Source organism: Pogona vitticeps, chromosome 1 (genome assembly GCF_051106095.1).
Source record: "Pogona vitticeps strain Pit_001003342236 chromosome 1, PviZW2.1, whole genome shotgun sequence".
NCBI lineage: Eukaryota > Metazoa > Chordata > Lepidosauria > Squamata > Agamidae > Pogona > Pogona vitticeps.
In genome coordinates, this window is record NC_135783.1 from 253,773,104 (window position 1) to 253,799,548 (window position 26,445).

Consider the following 26,445-nt stretch of genomic DNA (forward strand, 5'->3'; position numbering starts at 1 on the left):
CTTCCAGGGCGGTCCTGTGGCAGAGCCCCGGGCAGCCACTGCCGCCGCCACCACAGCAAAGCTGTCCACTCTATATTTTGAGTGGAAATGTTGGGGGGTCGTCTTATACGGCCAATCGCCTTGTACAGTGGCAAATACGGTAGATAAATAGGTACCACCATGGTGGGAAGGTAACAGCATTCTGTGTCTAGTCGCGCTGGCCACGTGACCATGGAAGATTATCTGTAGACAAAACGCTGGCTCTATGGCTTGGAAATGAGAATGAACACCACCCCGTAGAGTCAGACACGACTGGACAAATTGTCAAGGGGAACCTTTACCTTTACCTAATTAGAGGGAGACTTGACAGCACATAAGAATGAATGCTAATTTCTATTAATGCATCAGTAACATGCTAATTTTAAATGTTAAAAGTTGATTAAAATTGCTAAAAATAGCCAAGCTCCAACTTGTCCAAATTATTTTCCCCAAAATAATGAAATATATCAACTTAACAATGAATTGATACTCATTGATATACAAGTTAACATAATTGATGTTTAATGTTGTTCATGAAAGAATACTTTTTTACAATAATTTCTGAAAATATTACTGAATTAATTTTTTTTTATTTTTTTTTTTAAAAAAAAAACATTTCCAAGCTCTATATTGACTCTTCCTTCAGTGTCATAACCGAAATTTGATTCACACATACTATAGGAGTTCTCCCATTGCATCATTTGAATCATGCATACTAGGCTTGGATTGACTTTTGATTAATCTTGTAGTATGAAAAAAGACCAGTGACTTTCCACTCATTTGTGTTTCACAGTTCATGTGGCTAGAAGCCCAGGCTTGTCACAGAGTGACAATTTCACAGGGAATCACAGCAAATCACAGCTCTCAGATGAGTTTACCTGTACGTTTGTATCACAATTCCCACTTAACATTTGCAGATTTGCAAAAAAGATTTGCAGACTTAATAATTATGGGTGAACCTCTTTAAAGAAATAGAAATTGCATTTTTTAAAAGTCCTGATTTGAAGCCTTGCAGGCATTCTACTATTGGTCTGTAGGTGAACATGCTAAAAGAAAAGATGAAGTTATGAGACATAGAAAAATTAAATATTTATTTGATTGCTTCTGTCTGCCTTGTAATGATTACTGTGTGGCAGGGCCTGGTGCCCACTGTGGTTGGTGGAGCAGAAGGCACAATAGAGCTGGATGAGGCCAAGGGGCAAAACTGGTTATTTATTCACATGCCCACAGGCAAGCAAGTCACTTACAAATAGTAGTTCTGATTAATGGGAGGAGGACTGTTTGTGTGTGTATGTTTAATACCATAAAACTTTTAGAAAACAGCAGAGACTTCACCTTGCATCTGGAGAATACTAAGAAAGGAACTGGGTGAGCGAGCATGGCTTTGGATGCTCATGGAGGGTTTTTCCCTCTATAAATTTGTTTGCCACCCTGAAATAGAGGCCATGCTAATCATTCCAGTTTTAATACACATGTCATCAATGCACGCATGAATGCTGCACTTTTGAACTTCTGTGTTACAGCTCCCCATGGTTTCTCAATTTTAATTAAGCAAATTTCCAACTGTTTTAATTGCAACTAGGAGATGACAGTTGTCTTTCCCAGCTGCCAGCAGAGTCCATCTATTGAAAATCAGATGCAATTTGATCTCTGTCTCAGCTGTAAACTTTAAAAAAAATCTGCACCATGAGCCTACATCTATTTCCTTGTTGGCATGGGTTCATTATGTGGGCATGGCATGCTTTGCTGTTGATCCTGTATTAAGTCATGCAGAAGTAACGTGCTTAGTGTAAAATACAGTTCAGGTATGTGGCTTGGCAATTAGGTGTGCTGATTAAACCAGTATTTGGCTTCCAATGGCCACTTGCAGAACAAAGCACACTAAATCCAAGATACACAGATGAGGAACAGCATATGCTGTGACAAGCAGCTCTCACCATTTGAGAGAAGAATTTTAATATATATACCGTATTTTTTGCACCATAAGACACACTTTTTCCCCACAAAACGGGGGGGTGGAAAGTCTGTGTGTCTTATGGAGCGAAGAAAACAGATTATATTTTCCTGTTTTCTTCTCCTAAAAAATTGGTGCGTCTTATGGAAAGGTGCGTCTTATGGAGCGAAAAATACGGGTATATCATCCAACTCAACCCACAGAGGCACCTAGAAGTAGTATATATAGACATTGAAGTACAAAACTGTTTCCCTGAAGAAACAGCACAAATCTCAGAGGGAAAAAGGATATAACTCAGTATTTATCAATAAACACAAATTGGATGGATCTGCTGCAGCAAGCTGTATCTGTCTAAAATTGATTAACTGCGTCTTCAGAATTTGCAGATCAGAGTAAATCTGATGTTCTGTTAAGCTTGAATAATTAATTTACTGTTTTACTTCTGGTTGTAGTTGACCATGTGTACATTTTGCAGCTTCACATATGTATTGCATGAAGTTGGTTGGCAGAATTAAAATTTTAGAATCTACCACTATTGTAGATGAAGTTCTTATTGAATGCTAGGGAAATCCTTGCTTGTCTTGTCCTCATGTATGAGACCACGAAGGTGTAAAATTCTGCTCCTTTTCCCTGAGAGAGAACAAGGTGTTCTTTTGGAACCGTTAACAAAAGAAGAGAACCAGAATAAGAATAGTTTCCCCCCAAATTAAGCAAAGATGCACTTTAACAAAGATGAAGCAAATTGTGCAAAAATGGTGATGGCTGTCGTTTTGTTACATGTTCTTTTAAGAATCAGAGACATTAGAGGGTGTATTTTTTTCTGTTTCAACAATCAGCCAGCTGTTCTATGGTGGCTTTGTATGTGTATATGTTTACTTTGTTTCTGAAAGGCAAAAGACATTGCTTTTGTGCATACAGTTAGTGTAAATTACAGAGACACTGCAAGGGGGGAAAAATTAGTGTTCCTTGTCTTGCTCTTCCCAGGAGGCAAAGAACCTCACCAGGCTTGAAAATTCCTCATTCAGATGTCTTGCAGTGAGTGGAGGCAACCTAGTAAACAAGAGCAAAAAATTTAGTCAGTGTTCTTCACCTTCCTATTACTACATATAGAACTGCATCCTGTAGTTCAACAATGTAAGACGTACTTTTTCAGAATTAGGGCTTTAGAATTTAAAAACATTTGTCTTAAAATGTTGACCTAACACTAATCCACAATGTAAAATGTTACCTGTACTCAGAGGAGGACTGTGGATGAAAATATAGGACAAATTATGTGCCAATGGGAGGGTGGGTAGAGTGATGACAGACCAGGTCTTACAAGACATGATTCCAAACCCTTGTTTGGCATCTAGCAGAGTGGCATTTGGTAAAACCACTCCTTAAGTATCTCTCATCACTTGAAAACCCTATTAGGGTTGCCATAAATCTGATGCAGCTTGATGGCACATAACAACAAGCACTCAATAACAGTGAAAACAATATGTTAAACTGTGGAATGTGTTAATTGCTTATGTGGGACAGATGTTAAGGCAATTGCAATTCTTTGATTTTTTTTTTAATGTGCAGCTGAATTTTAAAGTTCCTTAATAATTCTTGTACTGGTTTCTTTAAAATCTCATTAATAGGCAAATGGCTGAAATATTTTGTGTGCACATGCATGCGCCCAGCCAACCTGTTAGTGTGGATGTATTGGCAGTTTTGAAGGCTGAGTAGCGTCCTAAATATGTAATACTTCTGTAACAAAAGTGAATCTCACTATGTTGAATTTTCTGTCAAGAATGGCATTATTCTGAATTGCAAGGCATATCATGTGATATCTGAGAGCATCTCTGTATCTTTTCTACCAAAGGAGTTTTATTTACAGAAGCAGAACACAGTCCATTAATATATGTCTAATCTTGCCTAGAAAGCTCGGAGTTATAGTAGTCCTCTGCATCTCCTACTGTGCTCTACAATGGGCTTCCAGATGGCTTTCCTATAGATTTTCAAAGGCTGAGCTTTCTGAAGCAAAAATGATGGCCATGTATTGCTCCCAACACTTGCAAATGGAATCAGAGTATAATAGTGTAACAGTTCTAAGTGGTTACTTAAAATTTTCACAGTTGTGTGCTTTTATCTCGGCAGCCTGGGTCTTAAAATGCAAATGATACGTCTTTCTACAAACTGCTCTGGCCTATCATCGTCATGTTTCCTTTTATCAGCTCATTTTGCAGATGAAATAGACTAATTGATTTTTCACCAGTTTACATCACTAGTGGGTTTAGCCCCCTGCCACCATTTGATCCGTTCTGTCCAGCTCCCTTACCATGGCCATTACCCGTTTATTGATGGATGGAATGCGGGCTGGAAATGTACACAGGAGCCTCGGGGTTAACGAGGGGTGAGACTGGTGTGTTGCTGACATCACCCACCAAGTATCACGCCCAGGGCATTTTGAATTGCTATGAATGTCACATGCAGCGAACCCAGCTGGGAGCAATTCCATCCCTTTCTGGTAGCTGAGGCATGCGTTCCTCCCCGACGAGAGAATGCTTGACCTGTCCATGCTCTTGCGGCTTTCCAGTCTGCCTCTCGGGCTTTCCCCCTTGAACTCTTTTCTTCACTGCAGGGTCCTTTGCTTTCAGAGACTCCCTCTCTTTAGCTTCTCCTGGTTTTCATTTCAGCTCCTGTCACCCACTGGTGTTGTGGTTTCCTAATAGATTCAGCAAGGCTTGTTTGTTAGGGCCAACCAAGGCGTCAGCTCACAGAGCTGGCTGCTGAGAGCTTGTTGAATGATGTTAAAATGTGAGCAGCTTCACTAATTGGCATTTCTTTTCCATTTTGTGTTCTCCAAGTGAACAGTGATGACGGATTATCCCTAAAAGATGTCAGAGGAAAATTAAACAGCAGGCATCTTCCTCCCTTAAATCTGGGTGCAAAAACACATCAGCTCTGTTCTCTTGTTGTGAATGCTTGACTCCTATTAGCTTTAATGGAAGTAAACTGTGCACACATCTCCCTAAGGCACGTGTTTGGAACACAATGTGCTCTCTAACTCCTGGGTGTTACAAACCCTTATCTCCCATTTCCATATTGATGGTAACAGAAAGAAACACAGCCGTAGAGGGAAACTGATACCTTTCCTGAAGGGCTTGTTCTTCCCTCCCTCCCGCCTCCACCTCTTCGCCTTGCTACAGCTCATGTCTCCTCCTTTTATAATGAGGGAACAAGAGAAAAGCATGCTACATATCAGCCTGCTGAGAGGAGAGAATATATTACTCCTGTGTGATATGACCATCTTCCAGGTTTTATCTTCTGGTGAGGAAGGCCTGTTAGACAACCTGCAAATTCCAGATACCCCCTTGCCATTTCTTTGGATCTGGTGACAGCTCTTAAATTATGGAAAGCTTTGAGAAATTAAACTTAAAAATGTTTTTAAAAATAACAGTTGTATTCTACTGGCTCTCAATAAATTAAGAGAATAAAAAAGGAGCTCCTTGTTCCAACCTACTGAAGGCAATTCTACTTGATTCATAATAACTGTATGTCCTTCCTTTGCCGGAAATATCATTCACTTTTATTGCAGCTGAATTAGTTTTCCAGTGTGCGTCTTTGTGAATTCCTATGTGTGAGAGTTCTTACCCATTTTCCCAAAAATTCTGGTGCTTGTGTTGAAACTGGATTGACAGTTTAATTTACACACTCCAATATGCTGCTGGTTCCAAGTCTTTGACAGGCTGACTTTGTTTTTCTTCACATCATGCCTCCTCCATTCTTATAGGACTTTGCGTGTGCTTGGAGTCCTTAAGTGGCTTAAACTTTTGCTCCTTCTGTTGCAGTATGAAAACTACTGGCAGAACAATATTGGCCAATTCTCCTTCAGAAGATGGTACTTGACATTTTTTCCAGATGGGCAAGAGTGTAGTAACAGTGTCATTGCAGTTTGGTGTGTCTTTAGTTGTATTTTACCAAGATAAGTGAAAGCCCTTCAGCGCTGCTTGGAGGCTGTGCTGCAACGGATGCAGGAAAATGGGCTGAGGCTGAACCTGGACAAGATGGAGGTCCTGAGGGTGGGTGGCCCCACCATCAGCGGTCTGGGAAACTCACATTGGGGGTGTGTGACTCTTACTGCAAAGAGTGACGCTCACAGCTTGGGGATCCATCTGCACCCGGCACTCACCATGGAAACTCGGGTGGTGTCAGTGGTCTGTACCACCTTTTTTCATCTTTGGCAGATAGCCCAGCTGCATCCCTATCTTGATGTTGGGGCACGCACCACTTTGGTACATGTGCTCGTAATCTCGAGATTAGACCACTGTAATGTGCTCTACATGGGGCTACCTTTGAGGCTGATGTGGAAACTCCAAATGGTGCAAAACGCGGTGGCCAGACTCCTTAGTGGAGTGAGAAAATATCACCATATCTCTCCTACTCTGGCCGCATTGCATTGGCTGCCCATTTGGTTGACTTCAAAGTTTTAATGCTTACATACAAAGCCCTAAATGGTTTAGGGCCTCGACACTTGGTGGAACGCCTACTCCCACCAAAATCTACCTGTATCACCCGATCTAGTCAGGAGGTGAGGCTGAGGAGCCTGACGCCGAGGGAGGTCCGGAAGGAAAAAACAAGAAACCGGGCCTTCTCGGTGGTTGCTCCTCACCTCTGGAATAATCTTCCTCCTGAGATCCGTGTGCCTCCGTCGCTGGGCATTTTAAAAAGCCAATTGAAAACCTGGCTGCTTAGGCAGGCGTTCCCTCCAGTTACTATTTGATTTATTTCTTATTTTTTCCATCTTGAATAATTTGATTATTGATGTTTATAATGTTATTTTCATAATGTTTTATTATACGTGTTGGAAGCCACCCAGAGTAGTCAATTGACTAGATAGGCGGGTTATGCCTGTATGTACGTACGTACGTACGTACGTACGTATGTACGAACCAACCAACCAACCAACCAACCAACCAACCAACCAACCAACCAACCAACCAACCAACCAACCAACCAACCAACCAACCAACAAACAAACAAACAAACAAACAAGGAGATTGAGAAATAGATAGTTGTCAGATGGGACAGGATAGAGGACAGAGGGAAATTATTACATTGCTACTTCTGGGCTGCCCAGGAGAGCTTTATATGAGAGGACATGACTGGACCATTTTTAAAAATGTAGATCAGAGTACTCTTCAGAAAATGTGGATCCAGAAAGTATTCACCCAGTAGTTCTGCTTTTGCCTCCAGTGGCCTGTCCTTTGCCTGCCTGGCTAAACACTGTTGTGAAACGGGACACATTGACAGGCATGCAATCAGCTTGATGAAGGAAAGCCCATGGAAGGAGAAATCACTGCACCCTTTCTCTTAGTTATATGTTTTCCGGTGATAGGATCCTGGCCATTGACCTCCTGTCAAATGATTATCCCTATAATTTGCTCTTTGGGAGAGATTTATATTATATATGGGTTTTATTAGTTTTTAAACTTTTGTATGACAGTTTTGAATCTTTCTTTAGAAGTGTTTTAGGAAATATAACAGACTACAAGATTAATTAAATTAAATGACTTCTCTGCTATCACTTGGACTCAGCCTCATGCAGAATTCTCATCTGAACACCCCCCCCCCCCCCAATATCCTTTTACTCTTGGATGAATGTTCACATCGCCTGAATATGTCAGTGTTTTGCAAATATTTTTCTGGCAGCATCATATCCTAATCCAGCGCTATAGCTGGCCAAGCTCTGGTATTCCCGTGTGCTGACTGCTGGTAGCTATCAGTGACAGTCTTTCCAATTACAGCCTCTCTCTAATATTCTCACCCTGGTGGCAAGGCTAGCCATTTTCTCCTCAGTCCTGCGGCCTGACAAAGCATTTCCAAGTCCTCCCATTCCCAGGTATCAATCACTTCTTCTTTTTCTAACGTTAAAGCTCACGCTCATGTTATGCAGCTGCCTGTTGTCAGGAGGACTGTGTGTTGACAAAGAAGATGCCTCACGAGAGAAATCTGTTTGCTTTTGCAGCTCCCAGCTTTCTGAAGGGAAGGGCAGTGTTGGCTGTCACGAGGGAAATGAATATTGCCGCCTCTCCCTCTCTGAAGTAAACAAAGGAGGAAAAATCCATTTTTTTCTCTTTCAAATTCGACTGCTTCTTTCTTCCCCCAACAGTCCCATATCACTTTGTGTCTTGTTTCCAATTTGTGTTTTCAGAAGTTCGTCGCAATATTAGTCTAGCATACGTGTCTGTACAGATAAACATGTCGTGGTTTCATAGAAAATGCAAGACTTTTTAAAACTTGGATACCAACGGCAGAGACAGGCTATATGAATATTTTGGAAGCCAGAGCATCACTTCTGTAGCAAGCCCCAGCACTTTCCTCACTGCTAGCCCACATCTGACCTCCTTTCTTGTTTTATTTCTTTACTCTAGTACTTTCAGAAAGTACTTCTGCCTCACTAGGAAACCTTTAAAGCCCTAGTAAGCATGCATGCAAGCAAAAGGTATACATATTTACAAAATAAAATTATACAATTCTTTTGTGGTATGAAAAGTCATTTCCTGAGATATCATGCAAAACTGAAAATCCCTATTTTTGTGCATATTTAAAACCAGTGTCTGAACATCCTCTCATAGATACCAGTGGGTCTGAGGGACAATGAGGAACCAGTCTCCTAACTGTTGCCAAGGATTGGGCCCCACGGTTTCCATGGGGAAACTGTGGGAGAGATTGTTGGGAGTGAACTCAGGCCTAGAGATGGGGAAGGGCCACAGCTCATTTTCTATCAGGCCCATGACACCGATCCTCTCTAGGAAAGGCAAAACCAAATTTTGCCCAGAATCCAGAGGAACTTGGAGAGACATATGTCTCTTTTCATGCACTGTTTGAGCTGGACACTGCAAAGAATTAGATCCAGGCAGGTCAACCAGACTGGCTCTGTCTGTCAGACAGAGGGTGGAAGCCAATATTGTGTGAGCCAAAGTTGCCTTGTGCAAGGGGTCTTTCTTCCTCTTTCCTCCACTCTGCAATCTTCCATGACTACAGCTGCTTCCAGAGTAGCCAGAGTGAAGACTGCTGAGGTTACTGGTGGCAGTCCTGAGGCAGCCTATCTTTAGTGTGGTGGTTCCGTTTTTCAAATGATGATTCCCAGCCCCATCATCATCATTATTTAGAAGTGTATTCAATGTCCAGGCTCTGAGATGGGGTGGGGATTCTTTTCAGCCACACCCTTCACAGAGGCATGCTTGCTTGGGACCTGGGAAAGGCTTCGCCAGTGCCTGCTCCCTGTTGGAAATTCCTTCCAAGAAGGACAAGGCTGACCCCCTCCTTGGGGTCCTTCCACTAACAGCCAAATGCATTCTTCATATGAGGTTTTGGCAGAGCTTATGGAGCAGATGCCTTACCAAATCCCTACTGAAGAGCTGGAAGGAACTGTGTGGATCATTGAGTCCAGCCCCTGTCAAGGAGGCACAGTGGGGAATTGAACTTCCAACTTCTAGGTCTGTAGCCAGGTGCCTAAACCACTGAGCTATCCAGCTTGTTGATTAATAATAATACAATGTCATCTCATTTCTGACCTGTGGTGATCCTTTTCAGGCTTTTCTGGTAGAGAACACTCATTTTACAGTTTACCATTCCCTCTTTCCGGGGCAACTTGGGACTGTGCAGCTTCCCCAAGGTCACACAGGCTAGCTATACCCACAGGAGGCACAGTCGGGGATTGAACTCCCAACCTCTGGCTCTGCAGCCAGGTAGCTAAACCACTGAGCTGTCCAGTCAGCTGTATTATTAGGTGCAATTATACTGATATATATCAGTGCATACGGCATCTTTTTTTTTTGCATTAATTTATATCTATCCCTGGGAAGTAATACTATTTACAATATAGTAGTAGTTCTTAGTAATTATAGTTTCTGACATGCAGATCTGTTAATTTAGGACTGGTTGTGACTGTTTGGGTACATCAAGCAGTTTTCAGAATGATTAGCATAGTGAAGACTCTGCACACTTCTCCTTTCCCAGGAACTTGATACCAGTGGATATTTTTAGACATATCTTAACAAATTATAGATTACAACCTTCCTCCCTCTTGAGGAAAACTCCTTTTAGGGTTAGTTGCCAAGGTGTAGGACCACATTGCAGCTGGTCAGTGCTGATGCAATTAACATGATTTCTTTTGCATGTGGTCAGATCAAAAGATGAATTTTTTTACCATCTGCTTTGGAAATTTTGCCATTATGCGCTAAATCTCTGTGAACTTCATTTTGTTAGCTGACTAGATCTGAACTGAATATGACATAGATCTTAGAACTGCATACAGCTGGAAAGCACCCTATGGATCATCAAGTCTAACCACTGTCAAGGAGCGACATTGGAGAAATGAACTCAGAACCTCTGCCTCTCCGGCCAGATGCCTAAACCACTGAGCATCAGTTAACTGCTTCATAAAGACTGTTAATAGACATGGGCACTTTGTATTCATTTCCCAGGGGAAACAAATAAAAACCCAATGCTGCCCCGCAGAATCAGATGAGCTACTTACTGGGCTCTGCGCAGTGTTCAGCTCTGTCGTTGTCGTAGTTGTGTAGTTGGAAGCAGCTTGGCCAGCCCTTCCCTGCCTCTCTGTGCCGCCAACCACTCATTGGCTGTGCAGGGAGGCTCACCATCCTGCGTCTGCACCACAGTGGTTGGATGTGCTGCTGCTGTTTGTATTCAGTTTCCCCAGAGAAACAAATGAGAAGTGCCCATGTCTAACTGTTGAAACTGTCATAAAGCCTGTTACTCTTAATGTCATGGTTTTCCCATCTCAATTGTATGGATGCCTCTGATATCATGGAATTATAGAATTATGGAGTTGAATAAGACCATTAAGTTCAACCCCTTGCTCAGTGCAGAAATCCACATTAAAGTACCTGAGAGATGGTTGTCTGACTTTGACTTGAATGCTTCCAGCATTGAAGTGCTCATCACCTCCCAAGGTAATTGGTTCCATTGTCATACTGCTCTAACAGTTAGGATGTTTTTTCCCAATTCAACTGAAATCTGGCTTCCCATAATTTTAGCCCATTATTATGTGTCCTGCACTCTGGGATAATAGTTCCTGCCCCTTCTCTGTACAATAATCTTTCAAGTATTTGAAAAGTCCTGTCTTATCTCCCATTAGTCTTCTTTTCTCATGACTAAATATGTCCAGTTCTTTCATTTTTTCCTCATTGAGATTGGTTTCTAGTTCCATGACCATTCTTGTTGCCCTCCTCCACACTTTTTCCTGCTTTTCAGCATCCTTCTTAAAGTGCAGTGTACAAAATTGGACACATTACTCAAGATGAGGCCCAAGTCATGCTGAATAGATGGGAACTAGTACTTCATGGGATTTGGAGACTGTACTTCTCTCAGTGCAACCTAAAATAGCATTTGCCTTTTTTGAAGTCACTTTGGACAATTTAGCTTGTGACCTACAACAATTCTAAGATCCTTCTCTCTTGTAATATAATGGGTAAGGTATTTTTCATCTTAACTATACATTTGTTCCCCCCCATAGGTGTTGAACTTTGCACATATCCCTATTAAATTTCATTCCATCTTTTAGAGCCCTGCGCTTGAGCCTATCAGAATCTTTTCAGATTTTGTTTCTGTCTTACAGGGTATTAGCTATTCCACCCAATGTTGAAATAAAGTCAAAAAGTGTAAAGTTTCCAAACAGTTTCAGATATCACAGAAACAGTCAAAATTCTGTGGACAAATAAAAGGTTTGAGGCAAACAATTTCAGAACAGTTCTCACAAGAAAAGAGAAAGCTAGTTATCCTAAGCTAATACATACTGACAGAACTTCAGCATAGTCCCAGAGTGCAAGTCAGGCAGCAGATAAGCATAGCAGTCTTTTTGAGATACTAGGCTAAAACTAAGTAGTTTCCCTCTCATCACTCCACTTTCTTGACTCTTCTAGGGCAGTGGTTCTTAACCTTTGTTACTCGGATGTTTTTGAACTGCAACTCCCAGAAACCCCAGTCAGGACAGCTGGTGGTGAAGGCTTCTGGGAGTTGCAGTCCAAAACTCCTGAGTAACCCAAGGTTAAGAACCAGTGTTCTAGGGGATACATCAGTCAGGAATCAAATCACCCTGAACTTTCTTGAAGAAGAGAGGAACTTCTCACAAGCAACTTCTTTTGCCCACCTTTTTCTTCAGCTGAAACCATTCTTTGCTAAAAAGCTCTGTACGTGTACTAAAGAGTGAGTTGTGGCCCTACAGATGCCTTTCTCACAGTGATAAGGCACAGATGGTATGATCTCCCAATTAATGAACATCCCCCCCCCCAAGCATGCTCATCCCAGGCATGAACTATTAGGCCTGTGTTGTAAATGGGCAACCAAAACCATGATCCCGTTTTCCAGTGTCTTGACATCATGCATAATTGCTAAACGCAGGGATGGGCTACTTTATTTCTACTTGAACTGGGATAGGAGCATAAGATACATATAAAAGTGGACTTTAAAAGAAAAAGGCTGTATCACTAGCCAACTAAACCTCATCTGTCATTCCTGTGGTTAATCCATGGTGTGAAAATGGCCTGGAGTTTTCTAATTAGTTATCAAATGGAAGTTGCTCAATTAAAAGTTCTTCAGAGTTTTGCATTCACTCTTACATTTTTCTTGGAAATGAACTTGACCAGGTTGTTTAAGTAAATTAGAAGTTTCTTAATTGATGCAGTTAATAAACCAAAAGTGACTCTGCAGTGTGGTAAAAAGTGTTTCTTTAATTGCCATCACTATTCATTATGGTTTTATTGAGGGTAGGAAGGATGCATCCAGGTCAACTTGCCCCCAAAGAAAACTTTCCCACCACACATAGAATGAGGATGAGAATTAATAAAAGTTTGCCAAATTTACTAAATATTGAGGATGGTTGACCTGAAAAATTATGGCCTAACTTTTAAAGTTTCAGCGAAATCACCTGCCACAGAAATAGTGTTTCTGGAGATGACACGTTTCATCATAGGCATGCTAAGATAAGAATGCAAAACTTTACTCATTCATGAGTTGCATGCCCAATTCAGAGAGTCTTGGATGGACAGTTCTGAGTCAAAGAATTTGTTTCTGTAGAGGAGGCAGCTCATTTGTCTGTCCTGTTGGGAGCAAATAAACACGGTTGAGGTCATACCTCTGGCTGACATGTGCTGCTTAAAGAAAAGCAGCCACTCTAATAAAGAAAACCCATTAGCAGGACAGAGAGGTGATTGCTTTGAAAGCCTGTTCTGCATTCACTATTTGCATATGAGAACGTCACTTCTGCAACTTCTGATCATAGGAACAGCACGTCTCATTACTTTCCCAACATTATGGCTGGAACCCTTTATACCGTCTGCCAGTTTTAGGGGAGCGACTTATGTGTATGTGAGCAGCACCTGTAACTTTGGGAGAATGCTTAAGTTACCTGGTTTATGGGGGGGGTGAGATGCCTCCTACAGAACATCAATTGTATTGGGCAAGGTCTGCCAATGGAACAAACCCAAGTGATTAGTCATTATGCATGCCCTTTACCAACTGAAATATTTTCCACAGGTATGTGTGCTGCTCACACATTCCCACAGATATGTAAAAATAGCTGGGCCCTCATTTCATTTCATTTTTTTGTCACCATGTGTCTCTTGTCTTCGTTTGGTTTGATTTTTTTCCTTTTGTTATGTTTTTTGTTGTGCTAGATTGTCTTGCTCTGGGTGTTATGGTTAGGGTTTACTTATTTTGTTATGTTCACTGCCTGGAGTAATGCTCATCACTAACTGGGTGGTATAGAAATCAAATCAAGCAAACAAACAATAGCATGCATTGAATGACCATAAAAAGTGGCCTTGGAAGCCAGATGGGTGGTATACAAATAAAATAAAATACAAATAGCCATGCAGACACAGAGAAAAAGATGTAGTGGTCATGAAGTATTCACATACATTCAGAGTTAGTGTCCTTGTTGTCCCATAGAGTAGACCCAGTATGCCCTTAGGAACCAATTGCTACTTCTGTAGCATCTAAGAAGCTCCATCTGGATATCTCTTTTTCTGCTTTCCCAGGATCTCTGCAGTTGACAGATAAGATGGGATCTGTGTAGAGATCCAAGAAATTATGTGAAAATTCGGTTGACTTTGACTGCAAGATATTCTTAGCAAGATATGGAAAATGTTGATGTAAGTGTTTCAGCATACTGCCCTGTGACTTCTTTGCTACGCTGTAGGCCATTAGACCATTATTTATATAGAACGCTTGGTATCCAGGCACTATAGCACATTCACTAGTGCAGCCAAGCACCTAGACTACATTTCCCTTTTTCTTTGAAAATGGACACACTGTATGGCTGGGGCTGATGGTAGTTGTCCTTAAAAATACTGTATCTTGAGGACTCCCTGTGGGGAAAGCTGTTCTGGAATTGGTCTTTAGTATTTCTTTGTGGTTTTAGGGGTGAGTTGTGTTGTAATGTAGTTATATTGTACTGCAGTATAGTTGTACCACACTTAGTTATGTTGTACTGTAATATTTTGATCTTAAGATACATAAACCATGTGTGAGCACAGACAAATGCCCAGCCTCCTGCTGTGTAAATAGAAGGCACAGAGAGCCTTGGGGGGGGGGGAATCAGTTTTTATCGCTTCTCATCATAGTCTTTGATTTCTCCATCCTCATTGCAGATGTGTGAGATGAAGGATTCAGTGATATCAGACTTACATGAGAGTAGTGTTAATGCATAGAGAAGCTGTATTCACAATAATTCATTTTGCTATGTTGCAAAGATATATTTCTCAAAGTTTAGGAGAAGGTTTGGACTTTCTTTCCTGGCTTCAGGCAATGGTGCAGTTCTGCTGGATCCCATCAGAATCATCCACCTCCTTCATCCTGCAGTCCCATGTGCTTCTCATAGCCTTGTTCCAGGGGCAGAGAGATGCTGGAGCAAAGTGTTTTGGAAGTGAGGCAGCCACGTGAGAATCACCAGAAGAAATTCCTGTTCCCAGTTCTAGTGGATACTGAAGTATTCTGTTGGATCTTGGCCTGAGTTTACTGTGCGGTTAAAAATTAACAAGTCAGTTTTTTTCAAGAAATGACAAACAAAAGAAAGCCACACAATATACATGTCTCCTATTCCATGAGCGAAATAGTGTGCCAAGTATGAAGAAACAGAATCAGCAGGGAAATACACCTTTTGTTCTACAGTATTGAGAGGATAATAAAATGAAACTTTAAAAATAATTAAGAATGTCCCTTTAGTATCTGTGCAATAGCAAGTTAGCAGGTAGGGCTGCAGTTCTTTTGTGTGTTTGTGAGAGAAGGAGATGCCTATGATAATCAGATTCAGAATATGATGATGGATTAATGTATTAAGTATCAAAAGAGAGAGAGAAAGAGAAAGAGAGACGGATCAAAGTTAGCGGAGTTCCACAGCCAATAGCGGGTATAGTCTCTTTTCATTATCTTGGTGCAGGCGTGATAAATGCATTTTTTTCTGTATTACACAGTCTCTTTTCCCAAGAGTTCCCGCAGGAAAATTGTTTCTTTTTCTGTAATATACAGAGTCATGAGAGAAGAGGGGTAGATTAATGTGGGATTACTGCTGGTTTAGCATGGCTGAATGGATGACGTGTGGAAGCAGTTGAGAGGTGTGCAGTATTTTATAATGCCTCCTTGACTAGTTGTGCAACAAATTTTATATACAGAGATTTTTTACAATATTCTCTGGGCCAGATTATCCTGAAGGGAATAGCCCCTGAATCTTATGGGTATTTAAATCAAAAGGAGCTGAAAGGGAAGAAAGGAGCCTTTGGCAAAATGGGGGTGTGGGTTGGGGAGAGCTCTTGACTCATTTCTTCTTCATCCTAAGAATAATTCCAACAGCCTTACTATTGTTTATACGAGAAATTTATTCTTCCAATTGAAGAATATCTGGGCGGCCCGTGGTTCCCTGTGCCTACCGTATGTGTACTTTCTAGCTCCTACTCTCAATTTCCCAGGGGAAAAAAAAAAGCAAACAATCTAGGAATGGAATACTTAATATAAACTCACTCTTAACTCATCTAAGTGTCAGGTTAAGAATACAAAATAGGGAATTAAAACCTTGCTTTTTGCTTTGTAGTTCTTCAGCTTGAAGTATACCTCAGATGCAGTCTGAAATCTTTGAGCCTTTCCTAAAAGCTAGTAAAGTGCTACTTCATGTACCTTTGCATGGTCATGAGCCAGCTTCTCTGTCTGGGCAGGATGGTTAATGACCTGCCTGCCTATTTGGCAACCTCACTTAGCTTTGTGGACTACACAGTACATTGTTTCTGAAACATTTCTCTCCCCCTTTCTTTCCAGTTTCTTGTTGAATAGTTTTTAAGGTCTGTTTAAAGTTCTACTTTTCATACACAGCAGAAGTAGAGAGACTAGCATTGGAGAACAGCCTCAGGTTCCTCAGATAATTCCCCCCCCCCTTTTCATTAGCTGGCACTTAACAGTGTCCATAACTCATTCTGAGGCATTAGTAGTAGAAAGAATAAAAATGTTTCATTACTTACGGTTGGGAACAGCAGACTGACAACTGACTTCCAACAGATAAGAGAAGGAAGGGAACCCTTAGCAGAGAGATGGGGCTCTCTCTGAATTCTGAGACAGGAACAGCCAGTTAGTGCTAGGTAGACTGACAGTCACCCCAGCCCAGAAAAGGTCCCCCCCCACCAGTCAAACAAACTATAGCCAGCATGTGAAGTTGTAAAAACTCCAACATTTCTGTCATCAGAGGGTAGGTGACAGATCATCAACAGGTTGGGCAATACAGAGCTACTTGATGAAGGGCGAAACATATCTTATGTTTGTGAATTTTTCAGTGGGCTAATAAAGGTATCATTTGTTCTTGCTTTTGGATAGTGTACAAGGATTGCATGGGGGTGGGGGTGCTGAATTATAACACAGTGCAGGTTATCCTAGATTTAAAATTGCAGGCATATCCCCACGCTATATGTTTATCATTTTGATAACTCAGTTTTTCCAGTTTCAGTTTTTGCAATACAAGTGATCAGTGTAAGCTTTCAGAAATATTCAGGTTAGCCATATCTGCATTACAGTAATACTGAAGAACAAGAGAAAGACCCATTCTTTGGAAGAGAAAAAAAAAAGCAAATAGCAAGGTTTTTTCCATAAACCGTCGGAAATCATATCATAGGAAGACTGTATGGAAAATGAGCACAGAAATGAGATTCCTTGTCACCTACTGCAGGTTTTTCTGTGACTCAAGATACATATTGCAAGTCACACACATTTTTAGAGCTCTGCCCTTTCAGTTGGCTATGGAAGCCTTATTTATTCTTCCAGTTTCCTCTTGTATCTGAGCTCATCTGTAGGAATTTGTTACACAGCGATATGTGGGACTGAGAGCATGAGTGAATGTGTCATTTGTAATAAACACACCACTAAATCAACATACAGAGTTACAGGTCCCCAAAGGCCATCCCAATATTTCAGCCACTTTTGCCTTCTCAGACATCATTGAGCCATCACACCAAACTATGATTAATGATGACTCCACAGATTATCTGAATTTCTACTGCTGTGACTGCACAACTTGAAGCCAACTCTAGTGACTTAGGATGCTAAGAGTAGGGAAATGAAATTGAGTAAATAGCTTTAAACCATAGTTTGGTGTTTAAACTATGGTTAGTGCAAACCATGTTGGAAAGACTTTTGATTATGGAAGAAACTCTACTGAAGAGTCTTCTTCTAAGTTGTGGTGATGTAGTTGCTCTACCACATTAAATCATTAAAGCAATACACACACAGTGTAGCTATCCCTTTAAAGTTAAAGTTGGTGAACATCTATAATGTTCATGGTTCTTTCACCTCCTGGTTGAGCTTCCTTCCTGGACTTCATAAAACTTTAAATTAGAAATTACATAGATGCTTATTTGATTTTTATCATCACCGGATTGTGTTGGCTGGGCAATGAATCATAAAGAGTTAGAAGCTGAACCAGTGAAAATCATCACTCCCCTTTCTGTGAGGAGTAGGGTCTGCTTACCCTTCAACAAACAGAAGAGCTGCTTTACATCCGAACCATTATTCACAAGTTAATGGATGTGAGGGCATGAAGAAACACTTGAGTTACTCTACAGAATGTGAGCAATAAGTTGCGAAAATGTTTGTCTAGGAATCAAGTGTAAAAATAATTTGAGATGTTAAATATTTTCTAACAAAATGTCACAGGCAGGACAGATGGCAAATATCTGTGAATTTCTTAATAAAATTTTGTAATTCTATAAAGAAGATGGTACAGATTGGTAAATAAACTCCTTTAATTGGTCCAAAATCTCCCAGCTGGAACAAAATGGAACCATGATAATGTTTTCTTCAGGAAGCTGCTATTTCAGCTGTTTTGAGACCCTGATTAAAACAGAGCCAGGGCTACGGATGCTATAACATTAATAGCTGTGGCAGATTCTGTGAAAATAGCTGTTAAATGGGGAGTAAAAAGCTTTCCACACTGCCAAAAGTGTAATAAAAATGGAACTGTCAAGTATATAATGTTGTTGGCCAGAATGAGTGTGACTTTACAATTTTCCAAAGCATTGGGTTTATTTGATGTATGAGATACGAGTATTGTAAGAGGTTAATACGGAGCCTTGACTGGGGAGAATTAAAAAGTGAAAGTGCACATGGTAAGAAGTTTTTACTTATTTTGTGAACTGGAGATTCCTTGGTTGTGCCTTAGTTGCCATTGCACAGTTCTGTCATGCCATCCCTATTGTCTGTCTGAAGAAGACAGTTGGCTTGCAAATGATCACATTTACCATGGTGGTTTCTTTTGCACACAGACATCTGCAGCACTTTGCCACCTGATGAAAACTGGTTATTTACGTATGCTGGTCTGTTGTTTTTCTTGTGTGCCACCAAGTCACCTCATACTTGTGGCAACCCTATGAATAAGCGACCTTCAAAATGTCCCGTGCTCATCAGGTCTGCTCACCAAATACAAATTGAAGGTTATGGCTTCCTTTAGTGACTCAAACCATCTCATATTTAGTCTTCCTCTTTTCCTGCTGCCCTCAACTCTTCCCAACATTATTGTCTTTTCTAGAGAATCTTTTCTTATACATTGGCTGAAATAAAACAGCCTTAGCTTCAACATTTTTGCCTCCAAAGATACTTTAGGTTTGATTTGATCTAGGACCCACTTCTTCATCTTTCTGGCAGTCCAGTGAATCCTCCAGCACCATATTTCAGACAACTTATTGTATTTTTTCCCTTTCAGCCTTCTTTACTGTCCAGCTTTCACATCCATACATAGTGACTGGGAATACAATAGTGTAGAAGATCTTGGCATTGGTCTCCAGTGACACATCTTTACACTTGATCTTCCCTCGCTTCACCATTGCCGCCCTGCTCAGTCTTCTGATTTCTTAGCTACAGTCTCCATTTGGATTGATGATTGAACTAAAGGATATAAAATATTTAACAATTCCAATTTCTTCGTGCTGTTTATTGAGTTTTCATCCACCCATGCCTGAGGACAATGGTTACCTGAAACAATTATAACTTAAAATATGTCAAACATACCGTATTTTTCGCACCATAAGACACACTTTTCCCCCACAAAACAGGGGGGTGGAAAGTCTGTGCGTCTTATGGAGCAAAGAAAACAGATTATATTTTCCTGTTTTCTTCTCCTAAAAAATTGGTGCGTCTTATGGAAAGGTGCGTCTTATGGAGCGAAAAATACGGTAATTCATAGAATAATGTACTTCAATCATCAGTTTAACTCCAGCCTACAAAACTTAACAGAATGGCTTTCTGGTCCTTCCAGAAAGTTTCTGGGATCTGAGGAAGGGAGGTGCCCAGTTCTCTGCATGTGCATGATGTTCAAGCACATATACTGACACAGTATGAAGGACATATAGTCACTCTGAGGTATTATAATGATGTCCAGTTCTAGTTGCTGGGAATACCTATGGTGTCCGGAAATCAAAAGATGCAAATGCCAGAGTTCTTGAGCAAGAGGCTTTCATCTTAATATATATATATTTATTTTTATAGGTATTGGGCATGCTGAATATCCACCTTAGCTATCAGTACCCTTAAAATTGATATTACAGTATCTGGTGACTGTGCCAAGACTGTAATCAGGTGTGGGAATGGAAAAATGGCCCTCATTCTTGTGGAGTGACAACTTGGGCACAGCGTTTTCAATGGCTTATTAAACATCAGATGCCCAGTCAAGGGTTTTCCTTGTAAAGAATCCTACCAAATGCATGTTTTTAATCCTATGTTAGCAATAGGACAACAGATGATTCTTAGCTTTTCTTGACTTTTAATTAACAGAGAACCTGCTTGCTGCTCATTCCTGCGGCAGGAATATGATTCCATTTTCATATCTTTTTATTTGTTGTTGTTGTTCTTAAGTCGCGTCTCCATGGACCCCATGGACCAGAGCACGCCAGACCCTCCTGTCTTCCACTGCTTCATCACGGCCTGCTGAATGATGGCCATGGAAAAACATGGGGGAGGGGGCGATGTCAAATCCATGGGCTCCACCCCCACAAAGCAGCACAACCACAACAGAGCCTTGGCTGAGGAGAAAGATGGGATTAGCTTTTGATTAGCTCACTTTAATTTTCCTAAGGCTTATAAAAGGATGATGAGAGCACAGTACTCCCATGGTTGGAACTCTGCTCCCTATCAGCCTTCTGTAACAATTATGCTAAGTGAATAACACTGATCCATGCTATGGCTATCATCATCTGCCCTGCTGTCTGCCTGCTCATTTATTGGGTAGAGGTGTTATGCTTTGGTGGGAGATTAAGAAATTGGACACGGCATGGGCAAATGTTTGTAAAATTAGGGGGAGTGGTTATAGTATGTCAATCCTATGTACTCCTGCTTTGGAATATTCCATTGAAACCAATGGTTAACAATGTGCTTTTGAATGATTTTTTTTTCTTTTCTGAAGGAACATGGGCCTCAGATAAACACATACGTAACAGTTCCGTTAGTTTCTTGTCACTTATATTTAGAGACTGGTTTTCATTATCAGCAAATGTGGCAAAATCTATCCTGTAAGACCAGGTGTCTTTTAAAGAATGGAGATGCAAATGTCATTTCTTTGAAATTTCCTAATTCTGGCGTATATCCAGGAAAGTACTTAAGGGGCCATCTATTATGCATTCAAGGGGGAATAAAGTGTATAACAAAGCTATAAGAAATGAATTACATATGATTGATTTAAAACTGACAAAGGAATACTGAAACAATAGACTTTAAAGGATGACACACTTTATAGATAGCCCTGAATAGCTCATTGAGTTAGGTATCTAGATTGAAAGTTTGATTCCCTGCTGTGTCTCTGTGGAAGCGAGCAATTCTGCTTGGGCAAGCTGCACAATCCCAGGATACCCCCAGAAGAAGGGAGTTGTCAACCATTGCTGAGTACAGTATTTTTTATCTAGTCTAGACTGTGAAATTTGTAGCAATCTAGTTCACAGTCTAGTCAAAAGGTTCTTATCTTCAGTGCAATCTATTTTATCTTTCAATGATCCTTCTGTTCATACTGGCGATGTTTATTCTCCTGTAAGAAGGGACCGCTCAAGTCTTTGGCTCTCTGTTTTACTCACAAGTAAACTTGCTTGGTTCATTTACATGTACGTTTGCCTGGTTTACTCACTAGCAAGGAGGCAGCTATGGAAGATGGCAGCAAGGGGAAAAGCTTATAGTGGCAGTATTGGTAGGAGGGAAAACATTGGAGTGGACTTTGGAAAGATGGAAGGGAGAACCTCCCATTTCCCATCTTTCTCCTCAGCCAAGGCTCTGTTGTGGTTGTGCTGCCTTGTGGGGGTGGAGCCCATGGATTTGACATCGACCCCTTCCCCATGTTTTTCCATGGCCATCATTCAGCAGGCCGTGATGACTTTTCTTTTCTTGTTAAATAAAGTTAGAGGTACATCAAAACAACTATCCATCAAATTAGTATGGTATACATATTGTACCTAAAAATACCTCCAATAAATTAGAATTGTGGTGTGTCAGCTATGGGGGTATTTAAAATAAGAAGATGAAAATTTAGGAGGGGATTTCTCCATCCTTCCTTTTAATGTTACAACTCACCTAATACATCATAGGGTTATCACCTCAGATAATGCCACCCACAGCTGTATTTGGGTGTGAAATAACCATCTGCACAGGCGACACAGTGGGATAATTAGAAGCCTGTTGAATCGTGCAAAAAATAAAAATAAAAATCAGAAGCCCATTCACTGTTCCAGAAAGGAGTGGGATGGCTCTAAAAATGGGAGGGATGGAGTGTGCCAAGTCAAAGCATGTGTAGACACTGCTATTTGGTTTGAACCAAACTGTACCAAAAGTGTTCCAAATAATAATGTACATACCCATCTGGTCAGGCCCATATTCTCAGAATGGCATTATGATGTTCTTAAAATAACTACGTTGGTTGAATCCAGAGTACTGGCCTGTAGCATTGTTGAACTGTTGATGTTCAACAGTTGTCTGAAGAAGGAATTGAATATGGGTTACTTGGAAGTGCTTTGCTTTCCAGCAAAAATGCCCTTTCCTATGTCAGGCTTCTTTTTATGTCTGCACTGGCAGGTTTCATCCTGAAAATTTTCTTGCTAATATTAATGGGAAGACTCCTGTTTGTAAGTTTAGCCTGTGTTGTCTTCCCACCTGTCATAGCTGAGAAATTAATTCTGAATTGCTTGCACTTGCCCATATTTAGGGTTCAGCTCTAACTATTTGAGGTGGCTGAGGTCCAACCGAGGGGGCAGGAGATCAGCTAAAGCTGTTATGAATCCAAGTTCCTCCCAGTTTAGGAATGTTGGGAATTGTATAGGATTACCATCTTAACTAGAGGTGGGCACGACTTAAGTCGTGCTGTGTCATATGAAGCTGTCAGCGCAGCGCCCCCACCCCGGGAGGTGGGAAGGGGATTCTGCCCACACAGCCCATGAGTAGTGGGAGGGAGGGAAGGCCAGCCCAAGCACTTGCCCAGACTGGAGTACTGCCAGAGAAAGAGGACTCCTTCCAAGGTGTGCCATGGATGGTGAGTGCACCAGGGGGTTGGGGGACAGTCCATGTGGCACCTGTGGTGCTCCGCTGACAGCTTCGTATGACACTGCACAACTTGTTCTATCCATGTGCTAGCCATGTTGCTTGTGGGCTTGGCATGTAAGAATTATGGATGTGGTGCAACATAGCTCCTCACTCATTCTGCCCCTTGTCCTCTCTTTTATTGCCTCTTCTGTGGACTGATTTTAGCTTGCAAAGCTGTTGTGCAGTCGCACTAACAGATCCAGTTGCACTAGCAAATCTCTTAAGTTCAGTCAGTACAAAGGGTTTCTGCTGGCACATGGGCATTGGGCTGGCACAAAAGGCTTTTACCTGTTCCAAACCCTATTACACTGAGTACAGTACATCTATGAGTGGGGATTTTACTGGTGTCAGATTCTTTTGTCTGCATCTGTTCTAAATTTCTTTCCACCACTTCTTTTCTTTCTATTATGATGAAGCAGTGTTCCTTCTCAACAATACAGTAAATCATGGAGAGGATGAATTGTGAAGAACAATAATATAACAACACAGTTGTGTGAAACAAAAGGTGTTTATGCAGTTTATCACTTATGTTCCAGCTGTGTTGAGCAGGAAAACAGTATAGTAGGTGGAATACACAAATAGGAGACTTCAAATTTATAAGAACAGTTGGTCTGACAAGCCTCAGTAGCAATTTTCCTGTCCACATTAGATAGGTCCATGTTGTATTTGAATTTGAATTAAAATTAAATGATACCTTATGGACATTTGGGCTCAAAAAAATGGCACCAAGATGGTATGGGAGAAATCTCAATACCATGACTCTTGTGGTTTTAATGTATAGTAGATGAACAAATTATGGTAATTTCAGATCAAAAGCCTAGTGTAGAAACAACCTTGGATTAGTGCATTGGACCGTCTGTAGCCTGTATCATAAGTTTATAAACTTTTAAAAGTAAAAAATAGAATAAAGTGTAACTTTTAAAAAACAGATTCACCCCCCCCAAAAAAATGACACTCCATTTTTCAGACAAATCATGAAGTCAGATCTCGATGCATGCTCTGGTTTGTCAGTAGGTTGAGCCCATCAGCAAGATTCAGGAAGATTTTCAGTGTACAAGGTGTGTGCTTTAAACTCCCTAACTGTTTGTTATGCTAACCCATTGACACATGGAAATTCTCACGGGGTTGGAATATATTCCACAAATCTCTCAATACAAGTTGTATAGCCTAGTGAACAGAGGATTAAATATGCAGGTTGCTCAAAACTATACATCAATTGAACACTGGAAGGAAGAGAGAGAATAACAACAAATATACATGAGTGGGAGTTTTGCTCAATAAGAAAAACCTGCAGATAAGGGTATGTAATTGCAAATTCACAGGCGGTTGTCATGGTTTTTTTTTTTTTTTTTTTTTTTGGCTGCAGTGCGATCAACTGTGCAACTAACTTTGCAGCTAAAGGCATACCAGGCCCATGACTGCCCACCAGCAAAATACCGTTCACAATCTGGATAATTGCCTTATATGATCGTGTAACGTGTTGCACGATCATATAAGGCAATTATCCAGATTGTGAACGGTATTTTGCTGGTGGGCAGTCATGGGCCTGGTATGCCTTTAGCTGCAAAGTTAGTTGCACAGTTGATCGCACTGCAGCCAAAAAAAAAAAAAAAAAACCATGACAACCGCCTGTGAATTTGCAATTACATACCCTTATCTGCAGGTTTTTCTTATTGAGCAAAACTCCCACTCATGTATATTTGTTGTTATTCTCTCTCTTCCTTTGTAACACAAGAGCTCCCTTCATGGATTGCTGCCTTGTCGTGGCGAGGGGGCTTGAGTAACTCAGAGAAGCTATAGGCTGTGCCGTGCAGGGCCACCCAAGACGGACAGGTCATAGTGGAGAGTTCTGACTAAACGCAATCCACCTGGGGTAGGAACCGGCAATTCCACTCCAGTATCTTTGCCAAGAATGCCCCATGATCAGAAACAAAAGGCTAAAAGATATGACGCTGGAAGATGGGACCCTCAGGTCAAAAGGCGTCCAACATGCTACTGAGGGAGAGCGGAGGACAAGTACAAGTAGCTCCAGAGCTGATGAAGTGGATGGGCCAAAGCCGAAAGGACGCTCAGCTGTGGACGTGCCTGGAAGTGAAAGGAAAGTCCGATGCTGGAAAGAAAAATACTGCATAGGAACCTGGAATGTAAGATCTATGAACCTTGGGAAGCTGGAGGTGGTCAGACAGGAGATGGCAAGAATAAACATCGACATTCTGGGCATCAGTGAACTAAAATGGATGGGAATGGGTGATTTCAACTCAGATGATTATCATGTCTACTATTGTGGGCAAGAATCCCGTAGAAGGAATGGAGTAGCCCTCACAGTCAACAAAAGAGTGGGAAAAGCTGTAATGGGATATAATCTCAAAAATGATTGAATGATGTCAATACGTATCCAAGGCAGACCTTTCAACATCACAATAATCCAAGTTTATGCACCAACCTCCATTGCTGAGGAGACTGAAATTGAACAATTTTATGAAGAGTTACAACACCTTCTAGAACTGACACCGAAGAAGGATGTTCTTCTCATTCTGGGGGACTGGAATGCTAAGGTAGGGAGTCAAGAGATAAAAGGAACAACAGGGAAGTTTGGCCTTGGAGTTCAAAACGAAGCAGGGCAAAGGCTAATAGAGTTTTGTCAAGAGAACAAGCTGGTCATCACAAACACCCTTTTCCAACAACACAAGAGGGGACTCTACACATGAAAATCACCAGATGGGCAACATCGAAATCAGATTGACTATATTCTCTGCAGTCAGTCAGCAAAAACAAGACCTGGAGCTGATTGTGGCTCTGATCATCAGCTTCTCATAGCAAAATTCAAGCTTAAACTGAAGAGAGTAGGAAAAACCACTGGGCCACTCAGGTATAATCTAAACCAAATCCCTTACAAATACACAGTGGAAGTGAAGAACAGATTTAAGGAACTAGATTTGGTGGACAGAGTGCCTGAAGAACTTTGGATGGAGGCTCGTAACATTGTACAGGAGGCAGCAACAAAAACCATCCCAAAGAAAAGAAAATGCAAGAAAACAAAGTGGCTGTCCAACGAGTTCTTACAAATAGCAGAAAAGAGAAGGGAAACAAAATGCAGGGGAGATAGGGAAAGTTACAGAAAATTGAATGCAGACTTCCAAAGAATAGCAAGGAGAGACAAGAGGGCCTTCTTAAATGAACAATGTAAAGAAATAGAGGAAAATAACCGAAAAGGAAAAACCAGAGATCTGTTCAGGAAAATTGGAGATATTAGAGGAAAATTTTGTGCAAAGATGGACATGATAAAAGACAAAAATGGAAGGGACCTCACAGAAGCAGAAGACATCAAGAAGAGGTGGCAAGAATACACAGAGGAATTATATCAAAAAGTTTTGGATATCCCGGACAACCCAGACAAT

The 26,445-nt window shown here is 41.0% G+C and overlaps 1 protein-coding gene and 1 long non-coding RNA gene across 6 annotated transcripts in view; one reads left to right on the plus strand and one right to left on the minus strand.

Annotated features, from left to right (window-relative positions):
- The window catches only part of TSPAN4 (tetraspanin 4), a 744,385-nt gene that overhangs the window by 319,535 nt on the left and 398,405 nt on the right, over positions 1 to 26,445 (plus strand). The gene's annotated exons all lie outside the window — the stretch shown is intronic.
- On the minus strand, positions 518 to 16,632 carry LOC140703081 (uncharacterized). The gene is made up of 3 exons (XR_012082394.2): positions 16,474 to 16,632; positions 13,885 to 14,034; positions 518 to 3,022 (listed from the first exon to the last, which is right to left on the minus strand). It is a non-coding gene; the product is annotated as an uncharacterized LOC140703081 (long non-coding RNA).